Below are 16,316 nucleotides of genomic sequence, written 5' to 3' on the forward strand. Positions count from 1 at the left end.
TTTACGTACAATGCCTTACAATTCAAACCATCCCACTAACCAACTGATTATCATCAAGATTTTCTTGATTATTTTCTATAGCTACAAAAATATCAACTATCCATTTTAATTTGTCTCGTCATCATTCTTACTATGGAACCACGCTTGTTTTTATGGAATATAACACTTATATCTAGAGAGTAAGAAGGTAGTTAGGCAAAAAAATTCCCAATTAACTAGAAGTCAACAGTAATTTGATGAATAACGCTTGCTGAAATTCATATTATATAAGGATACATGATTTTATAATAGGAATTAGATCAATTACATTAGTTATAATATTTCACATATCTAAAAGGATGAACTCAACAGTATAGCAGCATTAACATCACTAGGAATAGACAATTCCACAATATAAAGAATAATATACTTTAAACAATTGCAAAACATTCATCTGACGCTAAGATGAATAAAACCCAAAACGCATAAACTAGATGTGACTTCAATGTAGAAGATACAATAGGCAACGACTTCTTAATAATTTGAAACCATAAACCTTGATTTGATGTGCCTTTGCAATAACCATTAAAGATGGAAAGTAGTGAGACACACTTTCGAATGTCTTCCTTCCAACTCCACATATGTCGACAATGAACTACATCCTTTCCAAAGGTAATTGTAGATTGATCGACCGACTGCGAGCTACCTCCACATAATTTTCAAGTTATTAGTCAAACAAATAAATATGTTACGATCTACATAATTTTACACGACAAAATAGAAACCTAAAACTAGAGTTCACAAGCCACGTGTAGTTTTTCAAAAGATTTTTATCAAGATGTAACAAAATGTATAAAGCAATACTTTTTTCATGAGAATTTTTAGAATTTCCGATTTATTATAAAGTATATGAATTAACACGTCATGCAAAATTTGAGACAAGGGTTATCTTTATTCTCACCTTTCTTTAGAGACTTTCATAGCCGTGGGAGGACTTCCATTTGAAATATTCTTCATACAACTAATACTGAAATACCAATCATGTATCATAGTAAGATATAATATAATTTGAACACAAGTTCTTAAAGGCCACAGACTAAGAAATGTTTTGCAGAAGAGAGTGAAAGACAATTCTGAAATTGAATAACAAAAATAGAATTTGAAAGATATAATGTTAAAGAGCACTGGTATGACATTGTCACACAGAAGTATATATAGAAGCATTTTATTGACCGTTACCTAACGGCTAATTTTCAGATATTTTTTTATATATATAAATTGTTACCATTTTTGAAAAATATTATGAAGATATGACATTCCTATAACGGTTATACACATAATCTGTTGTTTGAACGGTATTATTTGGTTTAAAAGTTCAACAAATATATATATATATATATATATATATATATATATATATATATATATATATATATATATATATATATATATATATATAATTGGATTATTTAATAATAATGCAAATGCTACCAAAACCCTTATATATTTCTTATTTTTCTGAAAGTTTATTCTTTTCATAAAGTTTTCATTAAAATTTATATTCATAATTTCCATAAAAGTAGTTTTAAATTCTTTTTTTTTTAATTTAAAATTTTAATTTCCTTAACTTTATGAAAATGTATTTTCTATACAAAGTTCGCATGATATTTCACATTTCCTAAATGAATAACAACTAGAGGGATTGTCACGCTTCGTGACGGGCTAGAGGGGTGCATCTTAATTTGTATTACAATAACATCTTCAATAAGTAGAATTTGTAATAGAAATATTGAATTAAATGGCATGCTGTCCAGATGTCTTTTCTATGAAGAAATATAGCAACAATCTAGAATCAAACTCAACCCTAAAATATTACTTTGTTTTTACCAAGATAAGAAATGTACTTTGATTTTTATCCATAATTGAAATGTCTTTGTTTTTTTTACCAAAAATAGTAATATGTAACCCAAAATACCAACTCACATATTGTACTTTGAAACTACAAAGTAATTTTTTCGTAAAAAAATTTGTCAATCTGTCCACTTTCAAAGTATAATGCTTTGTTTAGGTAAAAAACTCTAGAAATTACCTTGTAGTTTTTTTTTATATATTTTCCCTTAAGTAACACACATGAATACATAGATACACATACATTGTGGTGTACATACACACAAACATACTCTCACATACACATTCCATTTCAAAACATACATGAACTCAAATACATACACAAACACATATGACATACAATAATGTTTTAGCTAGACCAAGTAATTTTACAGAGTAGTTATAAACATCTGATATTTTCCAATGGTCTTAAAGTTATGATAAGTAAAAGGAAATGAATGCTATTTATAGGTGGTGATATTATTTGTTGGGTATGTCTCATTAATGTCGATAATTTACCACCATTTGACATTCTGGTAGGTGGAACAAAACCAACACCATATGCCTGTGAAGTGGAGGTAGTTCTAAAAGAACATCATCTAAAAAACAAACAGGTGGTGTGTATTCTAACAAAGCAAAGAACATGTACACATCACTAACTAATTATAGGCTGTTTCTTCACCGAATGAAAATTATGCAGAAAAAAACTAAGGGAAAAGAAATCTTATTTAAGTTGTGACAATAGTGGTACAGTGGTGAATAGAGAAGGTGGAGAAAGGCGCAATGGTGGTTGGTTGCGCAGTGCGGATTCTAACGATTAGCATTCATATAACGTTTTATATAAAAATCAAATGAAATTAAAAGATTCGAACCATGGTATTGAAAATGAGGGGTGCGTAGGTCAGAGCAGTACATTGACACCCGTGAGGGAGGGTGTTCATGGTGGCGAATATAGAGCTGGGAGAAGGAGAGAAAAGCGATGGTCATCAACATGGAGTTGGTAGAAGAAGATGGATAGAGGTGTGAACTATGTTGTACAAGACTTTGGTGGTTATAAGGGATAGGATTGAGTGCACATCTGGAGAAAATGCTGGGTGTGTCTTAATTTGACACATAATAAGGTAGACGGTTTCATGATTAGAGACAGCAGGGTTCAACGGAAGGTTCACATTGGAACATAAGAGTGAAGAAGGCAGTGGAGAATCTGTCTGTGATTGGAAGTTGTGGCCGGTGAGAGCATACGAAGGGCCAAATTGGCAAACTATACAAAGTGTTCTGGCAAACTTCTTAACTCTAAAAAGTAGATTGCTCATAACCCATACAGCTTATAATATTATATAACTATTACTATTGTTAAACTACATTGATAAATGGAGAAACCCCATTATTGGTCATTTTAATAAACTTTTGCAAATTCATTTATAAAATGGATCTGGGTAAAATGTTTAGCTTCCCATCCAAAAGATTAAAGGCAAATTCATTGTAGGTTGGTGGTACCGTAACTCTTTGGGCTGATGTTAAAAGGCCACGAAGTTGATTATTTGTATCATCATTTAGTTGTTATCCATCTCATTTATGGGGCCTAGTAAACACAACTAAATTATGGGAAACTACAAAGAATAACAACATACTTTACTTTAATGTATACTAAGCTAGAATTAGGTAGATTATTATTAACCATATGTACTTTAATAGTGAAATGTTATAATTAAAAAAAAATTCAATGTATAAAACATATTTTTCTTAACCACAAAGTAAAAGCAACATAACATATCATTTAAGCATGAATGATAAAAAAATTGAGAAATAAACTTATTACATCCTATGTTTGCAATCAAAACTCATCGGTTGTTCTTTGATGTTAGGTTATACTCTCATCTTGTCCCTCTTTTTCTTTTATCTCATTTGTTTCATCTATAACCCACAGACAAATAAATTATAGGAAACTACAAAGAATAAAAACATACATTACTTTAATGTCTACTATGCTAGAATTAGGTCGATTACTATTAACCATATGTACTTTAAAATTGCAATGTTAGAATTCCAAAACAATTCAATTTATAAAATATTTTTTTCTTAACTACAAACTAAAAGCAATATAACATATCATTTAAGCACGGATGATAAAAAAAATACAACATTAAACCTATTACCTCCTATGTTTGCAATCCAAACTCATCAATTGTTCTTTGATGTTAGGTTATACTTTCTTCTCATCCCTCTTGTTCTTTTATCTCATTTGTTTCATCTATAGCCCTCATACATTATTTGAGTATTGGAATCAGAATAAAATTCTAAATTTGAACCGGGCCCATTTATCTGTATACAAATAAAACCAACCGAAAAAACCTAAGAACAGTGAGATAGATATAACAACTTCAAATTGCGAAGCATATATGATTTGAATAATGAAACAATACATATTAAAGTGAAAGATTGTTTTTTATAAAATTCATGGTCCTTAATGTTGGAGCATGAAAATGCTCTACAAATAATGAGTGATAGTTAGGTTGTATTTTTCTCTTTATTATATTGTTGGTGTTTCTCTCTCCTATATATAAGGAGAGTTGGTCATTATAATTTGAAAAAGAGTGCACAATATAGTTTCTCTAGAGAGATAAAGTGTGGTGGGATCTCTCCCACCAAGGGAGATTTTTCTCACCCAACAATGTACTTCATGTAATATTTTTATCTCTTTTCTAGTTTATGGAACTACTCATCTTCATGTTATTTATTTTTATGTTTGTTAAATATCAAGATACTATTTAGTTCGCATCCACCGATCATTAAAATGGGTTTCAACAATTGGTATCAGAGCCGTACTTTGAAGGTTTAATAGACTAGTTCAAGGGAACGACTCCTGTTCGGTGATTAACTTGTAGATTTTTCGGATTTTTACAAGAATTTTCGGGGTCAAACCGGAAATTTTTATGATGAGTTCTTCTATTATTTGGTCTTGATTCATGCTTAGAAGAATAAAAAATAGTAGCTGATTGCTTGTTCAAATTTTCTACTGAAAATCCATGTCTACAAAGTTATTATGTTGTTGAAGAAAAGAAGAAGACAAAGGGAGAAGAAATTATTTTGTTGTCTTAAAAAGTGGTTGAAAATTTGTTCCAGAAAGCTTTTTCATGGAAAGGAGACTCAAAATATCATGGGCCTTTTATTGAAGAAAGTAGGGAAAAGCACTTTGTTTTGAAGATTCTTTTTTTCATATTTGAGCTCATTTCAAAAGGTATGAACTCCTTTGTGTTCTTTAAAGTTGCTGATTGATCTTCATTTCAAATGTTTTGGACGTGATTATTTGATTGCAAAAGCACCATGTGCTTGTTAATCTTTTGGGTAAAGAGTACTCCATTTATTTGCCCTCAAAAGACAAAAAACCATGTGACTTGACCAATCTTATCAACTTTTGTCCCCTTAAAACCATATGCATACTCCACCTTTTGCCTTCAAACACCTGTTTTTAACCCAAAATATTTTAGCAAAGATTCCCCTCATTAAAATATGAATAAATGGCATTTTCAATATCATTTTTTCATGAAAAATAACATTTTCGTCATCAGCCCAGCCCTCCTCAGCCCCCTGAACCGCAGCCAAAAACTGCCTACCGGAGACCCTCTCAACTGCGGTACTCCTCTCAGGCCGTAGTCCCTATCAGCCTTCCCTTCTCTTCTGACCACAACCTTCCCTTCTCTATTGACCGAAGCCTTCTGACCACAGTCCTTCTTCCTATCTCGGACACCAGTCCTTCTTCTCTTCTCGGACCGCAATCTTGGACCACCGTCCTCGCCTACCGCAACCTTCTTTTGCCTCCGGACTGCAGCTTCGCACCGCAATCAGCTCCCTATGCAGGCCACAACCACACTGCTCCTTCGCCCCGCAGCCGCAATACGCACCTAGCACCGTAGTCTCATCCTTCTTCTTCTATCACAACTTTGACCACACTTAGGCACTACAGCCATATCACTTCGGTACCCACTGCAGTCCTCTCACCTGCAGTCCTCCCAACCACAACTCCTTTTCACCCGCAACCTTCTCACTGCGGTACACCCCTCCTCCCCTCTCTTCAGCCTCCCCTTTTCATTCTTTCCTCCTCCTCCTTCCTTCCCTCTTCTCATCAGCCCTCCCCCTCTCATTTTTTTAAGTCTTATTTTGTTATTAACACCATTTAATTTATTTTTTTACACCATTTTTTTTCACTAATTCTTTTTTTCAGCAAATTTTTTTATTTAGCCAATTTTTTTTAACACCAATTTTTTTTTATTAAAACCAATCATTTTTCTTAAAACCCATTATTTTTTAATACCAATTTTTGTCACAACCCAACCTTTGGTAGTCACATTCGTTTACTTCATGCTGATTATATTGGAAGAATTTTATTCTTTCCATGAGGATTACTCCTTATAGCAGTCAGACTTCATATTATTCTTTGCGAGGCTTGCACTCCAACAGCGCCAGATCAAAAAAGTTGTTTCGCATTCTTCGCTTTATGAGATTTTTATGACTTGTCATTTTTGATCTACGGTTAACGAGCCATGTATCTTTAGCATGTGGGCTTTATTTCTTTTGAAGACCACTTCAAGAGTTCTAACATCGCAGTTTGGGTATATCGGTAATACTATTCAGCAAATAAACGATTTTTTCACGCAGAGTTATTATTGTTACTTTGGTATTTGTTCGAGCTGTTTTCGGTGACTAAATTTGCCAGCTACAGATGACCGCAGAGTATTTATTTTACTCTCATTCTCGTGTTTTATCGATACCCTTCATGCTTTTAGGGAGAGCTTTCTTAGCTCTTGGTATCCGACACTCTCTATCCCAATGATTTGTTGATTTTTTATATCCGGTCATTGGTTATCAAAAATAGGGAGAGAATATCATCCGGATGTGATTCTATGATTGTTGGAGTTTGGATTTTTGAAGACTTTTGAAGACAATGATTTATTTAGTGATGCAATATGGCACTGATTTTTTGTCTTCACAGATCAAATTTTTGGCATTACTAGATGTTTCTAGGTTCCAGATTATTTATTATTCAGACTCTACCACAGGATGATTTTGTGTTTGCATTCGGTTCAGATCTTATGATTTTGCGAGTTTGGATTTGTGATATTTTGAAGACGAAGACTATTTTAGCAATGTGACGTGGAACTTATTTTTTATCTCTTGATCAAATTTTTGGCATTGGTAGATCATGTCTTGGGACTCACATTATTTATTATTCGGACTTCACTCTTGGATGCTTCACATTTTGAGCAGGTTATTCTTTGAAGAATTTTGGGTGTATTATGATTCGAGAGCTAGAGACATTTCAACATTTGGTTCTCATTATGTTTCATTTTATTACCACACTTGCTAGTCAGTTACTGTATTTTAGCCTTTCATCACGTATTGTATCTCTCATCATTTGCAAGCATTTAGGGAGAGAATGTTGGTGCATGTAAATGCTCAACAAATAATGAGTGATAGTTAGGTTGTATTTTTCTCTTTATTGTATTGTTTGTGTTTCTCTCTCCTATATATAAGGAGAATTAGTCATTGTAATTTGAATAAGAGAGCACAATGTAGTTTGTCTAGAGAGAGAAAGTGTGGTGGTTTCTCTCCCACCAAGGGAGGTTTTTCTCTTCCAACAATGTTCGTCATGTAATGTTTTTATCTCTTTTCTAGTTTATAGAGCTACTCATCTTCATGTTCTTCATTTTTATGTTCGTTAAATCATAAGATATTATTTATTCCGCATCCACCGATCGTTAAAATGAGTTTCAACACTTAATGTCCATCTTAAGGTGTTGTTTGTTTTTTACTTAACGAAATTAATATAAGTTATCGTCGGTTTTTCATGTTTACTTAATACAGAAACAATCACGGGATAAAAAGGATGTAAATGAAAGGAGGCTATCCTATTTCAAAACTTTTTACATATCTTTCATCATATATTTGTTCCTTTCAGTCCCTAAGTTTGTCATGTTGTTCTCAAATACTTTTGAACATCAGAGCATCATCAAGATAGTACATGAAAAAAAAAAAACAAAGCTTATGTGCCATTTCATTGCTCAATACTAATGGAGGCAACAATGCCAAGCAATTTGGGTAACTTGACAAAATGAATTAGGGTTAACCATTCAAATTTTAATACATGCCATACAGGTCTGGTTGACCCATTAATACCTTTTGTCCATATTTTTGAGCTTTATATATTGTAATGTGTTAGATATGATTAAAAACTATTTTATTCAAATAATTAAATTTTAATTTAAGGAATTTAGGATGATGTGTGTATCTAAACATACTTTTTAGCGTCATACTTTGAAAGTACAATGTTATTAGCCCATTATAGTTTGAAACTATAATGTGAGGACGCTAAAATAATATGTTTTTCAGATTGTACAATGCTATAAATTATATTTAGTTAATAGAAAATTTAAATCATCTTTAACTTAAATTTGAAATTATCCTATTTATATAAGAAACTAAATCAGATTGTACCAACTTACATACCAGCTTTAGAAATTTTGTGCTAATAATTCCAAAAAACTCAATCCACATGGAATTATTGTAATTTACAACACTCACTATGAGATTAAAGAAGATTCAATCGAATTATGTGAGTGAACTATTATATAAACCATTTTATTGGAACTACAACAAATGATTTTGGATGATCACTTGTTGTTGACGGCTTAGCAACATATAGAAATTCCTAACTCGTTTTCCATATCTAACATAGAAATAAATAGCTAAAAAGCTATGAATAATTGAGTTGTGATGAAAAATGATGAACAATAACACTAACAATGGACAGTGGTTTCATAATTGGTTTATGGGTTCATTATAAAGGGTTTCACTATAATGGTTTTATACTTTCGTTGTAGTCGGTTTATAATTAGTTTATGGTTTTATAGTTTCATTCTAAATGGTTTCACGATAACTCACTTAAATTTGCATTCCATGGTTTTCAAATTGCAAATACTTTAATATGGTTTTACAATTGGTTTTATGCTTTATAAGTAATTATTTAAGGGTTTTAATGGTTCTCATATAAGCAGTTATTTGTTATTCAACAATGTATTTTAGAAAAAGAATAAAATTGTCATTTGAAAGTACAATGCCATAATTGGGTGGCTACTTTCAAATTTGTAGCATTGTGCTTTTTAAGTACAACACGTTAATAAGAAAGGGGGTTGGTTATTAACCGACGGACGTAATATTTTTTTTTAATTTAAATAGAATGCTTTACTAAGAAAAATAATTAATAAAAAGTTTGTAAAGTATTTTTAAATATGATTAATCTTTGCAAAATGATTTTATAAAACCAATTTCTTATGGAAAATCATGTTATTGATTTTTTTTCCAATTTTTTGCTTATAAAATCATTGCATTTGAAAGTACATTAATTTGGTGGCTACTTTCAAAGTATACCCAATTTTAGCATTGTAGTTTTTAAATGCAATGCTTTAGTAAAGAAAAGTTTAATTGAAACATACCAAATAACCTACATGTAGTAGAAAAATGTTAAGTACAACGCTTTTTCAAGGAAGGAAGTGATGTCGACCATGATTATTATGCTCAAATTAAAATAAACTCATGCTTTGAAGTAAGTGAAGTATGGCATTGACTTTCAAACCATGAAATATTTCTAAATTTGACTTATGATTAGTGAATTGTTGATCAAAATCACTTTTTGAGCATTGGGGTTTCCACGAATGAAACCTAAAACATTACCGCTAATCCATTAGAATCACATTTAATACATAATCAAGTAGTAATGCTAACATCTTACAAAACCTTTTTCAAACATTATATGTTTGAAACATCACTTACCCTTTGCAAATCGTTTAATAGGATGTAAAATTATAGTAGTATAATGTATCCATATAAATACACCTAGAGGGTGCTTGAATGTGCATTTAAAGTTGAATTTAAGATTTAGAATACAATTGGTTTATTAATAAGTTAACAATTATCCTAAACCATAAGTTATTATCCAATAATTTCGTAATCAATTTATATCCAACAATCAAAACTAACAGACGTTGAATTTCTAATACTTTCAATAGATGTGGGAAGATACATGATCATGGATCATTACCTCTAATCTGTAACACCCAGAATCTAGAAGGCTTATTTAAAGAAAGAAAATTAGTGAAGGTCTACTCATCAAGTCCATAGAGGATAACTCGACGAGTAGGAATGATTTTTAATCGCAGGTGGAGGGATCGACTCGATGAGTTGGGGAGGACCAACTCGACGAGTTGTTCTGGGTTCGGGAAACCCTAAATTCGAGTTTTTGTACCCTACTTAAGCATCCTAATCCCCTCATTTCATCCCCATTTCTAGCCTCCATTGTCCAAAACCTAGATCTCGAACCCTAATGCTATAGTAAGCCATTCTTGAGTGTCCTTGAGTGCTTTGAAGCTTGAGGAAGAAGGATGTCACACCCCAAAACCTGAACGACAGAATCGTTCCGGGGTGGAGGACGTCATGTATAATATCACAACAATGCAAAGTAGTAAACAAGCAACAACATCATCCATTGCATTAATAATATAATTTCATACAAGTGTGTTCTGTCAAGTTATATAGACACCAAAAAGTACATCAAAATAAAAGAGGAGTCTTGAACAAGCTCTATCTTCTCAAAAACCTGGCACCGGTACCTGTCTATTGGTGACCTGAGAATACAAGTTATTTTGAAAGCGAGTATCAACCTTAAAACTGGTGAGATCATAAGTATATTAGTGTCTGAGTTTGTATGAAAGCATTTGTAAGATGTAATGTATAAGTTTTGTAAAGTTTGTATTTGTTTGAACACTCCTAGAAAGCCCTATGTTTCCTACTAACAGTAGCCTTCTACCAAGGCATCTAGTAACTGTGTGTGTCTCTTGTAAGAGTGTGTATTTTCCGAAATCCGACTATCATTAACCAAAAATATAGTTTTTACATTACCGTGCATCGTGTGAATGTTCACGAAGTGAATGTAATGGGAAAAATATTATAGTACTGTAGTGTTGTATTAAGTAACTACTACTGTACTAAGGGGGTGTTTGGATAGAAAAAAAAAAGAGGTGTTGATTGCTTATTCCCACAATAAGCTAATTCGAGTGTTTGGATAAAATCCAGCTTATTAAGCTAAATAAGCCAATTCTAATAAGCATCCCTCCCCATGCTTATTGTTATTGCTTATTCCCACCACAAATAAGCTATAAGCAATAAGCTAAAAAGCTAATCCAAACACCCCGTAACTACCTTAAACCAATTGTTATTTAAAGTACCATGTGATCGACCTGTACCATGCTACCGACTCAATAGTAAAATGATGATCTAAGAGGCTGCAAGAAATGACATTTGGCACCCTTAGACTTGCAAGTCCAACTGTAGCGAACAACAAGGTGTAGGATAGTCAATCCAGTATAGATCTATATGCAAACTCATACGCTCCTAAATTAAGGAGATTTTGGATACAAAAATGACCATGACAGGTAGTGCCATGACCCGTTTAATGGCTCACCTAACTGAATGTAATGTATGTGCTACATGTATTGTGTGTTCTTCCTCTGTCTAGCCTGTATGTTTGTTTCTCATCACTATGTATCATGTTCGTTTGTCTTCACTATGTATTATATTTGTTTCTCATTAATATGTATTATGTTTGTTTCTCTTCACTATGTATTATGTTTGTTTCTCATCACTATAAGTTATGACTCGTGTATGAACTGACTCTTTGTATGATTCATTGTTCTAGTATTAGTATTAGTAAAACCCTAAACTATGCCTATTGTAGTTTACTAGTAATATAACTTGTACGTATGAACATGGGAGTATGCCCTTGCTACCCATGGGTATTGAATTGACAGGAAGAACCTTTATGACTATATATGTACACATGATATATAACTAATAGTTAAAAAGACCTTCGGACGGATACCCGATATCTTACCAGACCACATCCCAACGGGAAAAGGAAATAAAGCGAGTTGGCCTTCCTAAGCCTTTTAAACATTGCTTATATAACTATACATACATAGGCATGCATTTGATAATAAGTATAAAAGAGCTTAAGTATAAGTATTTGATAGGTATTTGATAAGTAAAACAGTAACAAAATCACCGGTTTTGTAGTTATTAATCACATGTAATTGATGTAATAACTATAAGTATTTAACGTGTATCCCCACCATAAAGCATTTAAAAACATTTAAACCATTGATTAAGGGGTATGAACTCACCTGTAGTGAGTGGTACGGATGAACTGAAGATGTAGGATTGCTAGGTGTCAAGTGAAGTCTTGAACACACTCTATGATCCTAGCTAACATATAATATCACATATATGTATCCAGTTAGTCTTTAAACAACTAATAAACAAAGTCAAGACACCCTAGGAAATGCTAAACACCTTATACAAGTGTTATAAGTCTCAAGGATTGCATCTAAGTGTTGTAGGGAAAGGCTAGTGTGTTTGGGGTTCAAGGAAAACTCCATTAGGGAGTTTACGGTTTTGTGATCATAAGCAAAAGGGTTTACGGTTGTAATCTCACCCTCTTTGTGACCATTTGTTGTTTGAAGATTTGTAAGCCAATCCAAGCATTCCTACTTCATGTTTAAGCCTTAGGAAGTGTTTTGTGGCATCAATACACTCGTAAATGGATTTTACGGTCCATGGGCCATTTCTCCATGAGTTTACTATCGTAAACTCCTATGGAACATGGTCTTATGATGTTTTCAAGTTCTAAACACTTCTAGGTAATAGCCTAGGTTAGATTATAGGCAATAGGAAGGAGTCTGGGACATTTATACACTCTAAGGGGTGTTTACGGTTTTGGGAGATCCCCAAACCGTAAACACATATAAATTTGAGTTTTTTGTGCTTTTTGTGTGATAAACTCGTCAAGGAAGGATCTAGACAACTCCCTAAGGCATTGTGAAGCATCTAGGCACCCTATGGCACCCTTTGGCACCTTACTTGGTGTTTACGGTTTTGGGAGCCTCCCAAAACCGTGAACTCTTGGGACATTTCCTTGATATTAAGATGTATAGCAAGCTTTAAAAGACTATAGGATAGAAGTACTTACTTTATGGAAGCTTGAAATGAACTAAAAGTCCGAGAACACTAGTGTGTTTTCTTGGTGTTTTGGAAATCTAATCAAAACACAAAAATGGATGTATGAAAAGATGTATAATCACTAGTAGTTATGATACATCAACTAATCAAGTCGAGAAATACTCACGTTTGCGGAAAATCGGGCGAAAACCGGGATGATAGTTGAGAGTGTTTGGAGTTTACTCTTCAGTTTGCAAGAAAGAATGAGACACTTTGGGTTTACGGCTTTTAGGGGAGTTTACGGCCCAAACATAAAAGTTTGGCCGTGAACTTCTAAGCTACGTAGTATTCGCCGTTTTGAAATTTCAAGACCTAAGACGACATTTCCTTTCACCCGTTCGTTTAAGGATTAATTAATAAAATAATCAGACGAACTTTAAATTTTCTAAAAACAAATAAAATTGAACTTGACTTATAATTTGAAATGATTGACTTTAGGGTTTTACCGAATGAAAATTTCGGGTTGTCACATCATCCCCCTGTTAAAGGGAATTTCGTCCCGAAATTAAAGTCTAAGCAAATAAAGTATCTACAAATAACTAAGTAAAAAAGACGAGGATATTTCAGTTTCATCTGATCCTCACGCTCCCATGTGAATTTCGGTCCCCGTTTGGCGTTCCAGCGAACCTTCACAATCGGGATGCGGCTTTGTTTCATTTGCTTGACCTCTCGGTCCATGATCTCTACTGGTTCCTCTACGAAGTTGATGCGCTCGTTGATCTCGATCTCGTTGAGTGGAATAACAAGAGTCTCGTCGGACAGACACTTTTTCAAGTTCAATACGTGGAAGGTAGAATGTACGTTACTGAGTTCGCGCGGTAAGTTAAGTTTGTAAGCTACAGGGCCGATTCTTGCGAGAATCTCAAAAGGCCCAATGTACCTTGTATTTAGCTTTCCACGCTTTCCGAAGCGTATCAAGCCCTTCCATGCTGAGACTTTCAATAGAACACGGTCGCCCACCTGGAATTCCAACGGTTTCCTACGTTTATCAGCGTAGCTTTTCTGTCGGTCTCTGGAGGCTTTCAATCGTTCACGGATTTGAACGATCTTCTCCGTCATTTCCCGTATGATCTCCGGACCCGTGAGAGTGCTTTCTGGAATTCGTCCTTTAGCTAACTGGGTATCACCCACCTCAGCCCAGCATAGAGGGGATCTGTACTTTCGGCCATAGAGGGCCTCGAATGGATCAACATTTATGCTCGTGTGATAACTATTGTTGTAGGAAAATTTGACAAGGGGTAAATGAGTATCCCATGCTTTCCCGAAGTCTATCACGTAGGCTCGCAACATATCTTCCAAGGTTTGGATAGTTCTCTCACTTTGCCCATCGGTCTGTGGATGGTAGGTTGTACTCATGTCCAGCCTAGTCCCTAAGGAACTTTGTAACGACTGCCAGAACCTCGAAGTGAATCTACTATCTCTGTCCGAGATAATGGATAGGTGAACACCGTGTAGTCGTACAATCTCCCTAATGTAAGTTCTTGTAAGTTTCTCCATCTTGTCTATTTCTTTGATCGGCAGGAAGTGTGCAGACTTGGTCAATCTGTCGACGATGACCCATATGGTATCTTAGGATGTTATAATAGACTGGAGGGTTTCTGGTATTCGACTATGACCTTTGCGCAAGTAAGGCATTTACTCACGAAGGTAGCAATCTCTGCTTTCATGTTAGGCCACCAGCATAACGTTTTAAGATCCAGATACATCTTATCTGATCCCGGGTGCACGGAATAACGAGTGTTGTGCGCCTCGTTCATGACCAAGTCTCTGAATCCGCCTAGTTTCGGGGTCCGGATCCGGTCGATGAAATAAAAAGCTCCACCACCCTTAACCTCCAAGTTCTTATCCATTCCTCTTATGGATTCACCCGCAACATTTTCAGGCTTCAAAGTTTCAAGCTGAGCTGCCTTAATTTGTGTGCACAGGTGTGAATGGATAGTCATAGTCAATGATTTGACTCTACAACAGAATATTCCTTCCGACTCAGGGCATCGTGTAACATCCCGAGTTCAGGAGTGCAAGTTCACGGTTCAAAGTGAAAAAGTTTAAGGGTAACTCGGCGAGTCCATGGGTGGACTCGGCGAGTAGAGTCGCGACTTTGGTCGCATGTTAAGTGGCCAACTCGGCGAGTCGGCGGCTGGACTCGGCGAGTTGGTGTTGGGTGAAGAAAACCCTAATCTTTGGGGTTTGCCCCCTATTTAAAGGATGTTATGCCTTCTCTTCAGCCTCTATTTACCCTGAGAGTTCCAGAGAAAACCCTAATCGTGAGAAATTCCATTATTAAGAGGATTGAAGCTTGGAAGAAGGGATTTGTGAAGAGAAGTTGGAGGAATTCGTGGATAGCATCAAGAGGGCTTGTAGATCTGAAGTCTACATCAGTTTAGGCTCATCTTTGGGGTAAGAATCCTTTGTCTTGAACCCCTTTTTCCTTTATTGTCATCCATGGTGGTTGTTTTTTGGTTTTTGGAGGATTTCATGGGTCATTTCGGGATTGGAAGATGGATCTGAGGATGCTACCTCAGATCTGGAGTAGTGATGGTCCAAAATCGCATAAAGTCCATGTTGATAAGTGATTGGTGAAGCTATCTTGTCCCAAAACTAAACCCTAGAGTGTAAAATGCCTAGATCTCTTTGGATTCATGTAAAGTTCGCCACTTTACGTGATGGATGGGTTGTACGAGGCTAGATCTATGTTTTGGATCAATTGCATGGCCTGGAAGGTTCTGTTTGGAATGAGATCTAGAGGCACTCGGCGAGTCATAGGGGTGTACTCGGCGAGTTGCTTGAAGATGTTCTAGAACTCGGCGAGTTGGAAGAACAACTCGGCGAGTAGGTTGAAGATAGCCTTGGACTTGGCGAGTCTGTTCTTGGACTCGGCGAGTCTGGTCGTTAGGTCCTATCCTTTCTTCTGGTTGAGCTATAAATCAGTTAGTCAAGGGATGACTCGGTGAGTCGAATGTGAAAGGACTCAAAGTTGTTGGACTCGGCGAGTCTCGGGGTGACTCGGCGAGTTGAGTTGCGGATTGGGAAAGTTCTGAGCATGGGGACTCGACGAGTCATCGGGTCGACTTGGCAAGTAAAGTCAGTCAGGGGTTGACTTTAACTTTGACCAAGGGTTGTCCAGTTGACTTCCAGGGGCATTTTGGTAATTGTTGGATATTATTTTGAGTTCAGTGTTTTGGTGGTTAGCCAGTGGTGGAGATCATATCAATGATCGGAGCAGCTTGGGTTATCTGTTCAGTCGGCAGTTTCAAGGTGAGTTATCCTCACTTTATCAACCGGGTCTACGGTACCAAGGCCGACCCTTTATCGGATTGAGATCCGGGTATTTGTTGGTATGTTAC

The 16,316-nt window shown here is 35.1% G+C and overlaps 1 long non-coding RNA gene across 1 annotated transcript; it reads right to left on the minus strand.

The window, feature by feature from the left end:
• Positions 1-327: 327 nt before the first annotated feature.
• LOC111921656 (uncharacterized) lies at positions 328-1,157 on the minus strand. Its single transcript, XR_002860244.3, has 2 exons — positions 941-1,157; positions 328-681 (listed from the first exon to the last, which is right to left on the minus strand). It is a non-coding gene; the product is annotated as an uncharacterized LOC111921656 (long non-coding RNA).
• Positions 1,158-16,316: the final 15,159 nt, after the last annotated feature.

Source organism: Lactuca sativa, chromosome 5, assembly GCF_002870075.4.
Source record: "Lactuca sativa cultivar Salinas chromosome 5, Lsat_Salinas_v11, whole genome shotgun sequence".
Taxonomy (NCBI): domain Eukaryota; kingdom Viridiplantae; phylum Streptophyta; class Magnoliopsida; order Asterales; family Asteraceae; genus Lactuca; species Lactuca sativa.